Below are 649 nucleotides of genomic sequence, written 5' to 3' on the forward strand. Positions count from 1 at the left end.
AGAAGTGCCCCCGGCCTCCGCCCCCTCCAGGCGTGGTGGGCGGGGCGAAGCCCCTCGCCGCCGTCAGCCCGCCCCGCGGGGGGTGGGCGTAGCTCGCCGCGCTCCTCACAAAGTTTGTTTTCTCCCTCCGGGCGGGTGGGGGAGGGCGACAAGAGCGCTGAGGGGAGGAGAAGGGATCTGACGTCAGGCCGCGAGGTGCTTTCCAGCCGCGAGCTGTCAGGCCGAGTGTCAGGCCCGGCAGGTACGCGGCGCGCTCCCCCAGCGCCCCCCCGCCCCCTGCCAGGACGCCCCAGACCGAGTCCAAGGCCGCGTGGACGGAAAAACCGCTCGGAGAAGTCAGTGCGGGGCGCAGGAGCCAGGCAGAGGGGGGTGGGAGGCGCGCGGACAACTTGGAAAGTTTTTTTCTGGGCCGGGCGGGGGAGGGGGCGTCGTCTTGGCGCGTGCGATTGTGGGTGTGTGAGCTCGGATGTGTTTGTCCCGACCGCGGCGTGCTGGCTGGGGTTGTCCCAACCCCCGGGAGGAAGCTCTCTCGGGGGCCTTTCGGGGGACCCAGCTCCCTGGGATCCCACCCCGGGAGAAGGGCCGCCCCTGCCCCGGGCTGGGGTGAGCGCGCGGGGGGCGGGTTTGTTTGGTTTCAAAAGTGCACGTT

The 649-nt window shown here is 71.2% G+C and overlaps 1 protein-coding gene across 3 annotated transcripts in view; it reads left to right on the plus strand.

The window, feature by feature from the left end:
• The first annotated feature begins 80 nt into the window (after positions 1 to 80).
• The window catches only part of TGIF2 (TGFB induced factor homeobox 2), a 13991-nt gene continuing 13422 nt past the window's right edge, over positions 81 to 649 (plus strand). Inside the window, exon 1 of one of the 3 annotated variants that reach the window (XM_006921784.3) lies at positions 81 to 335. The gene's annotated coding sequence lies outside the window, so the exon portion shown is untranslated. Of the gene's footprint in view, positions 336 to 445; positions 604 to 649 lie in introns of those variants that run through there. The other 2 variants (XM_015597048.1, XM_015597050.2) reach the window with 2 other exon arrangements.

The sequence above is a fragment of the Pteropus alecto genome, unplaced genomic scaffold, assembly GCF_000325575.1.
Source record: "Pteropus alecto unplaced genomic scaffold, ASM32557v1 scaffold45, whole genome shotgun sequence".
NCBI classification, from domain to species: domain Eukaryota; kingdom Metazoa; phylum Chordata; class Mammalia; order Chiroptera; family Pteropodidae; genus Pteropus; species Pteropus alecto.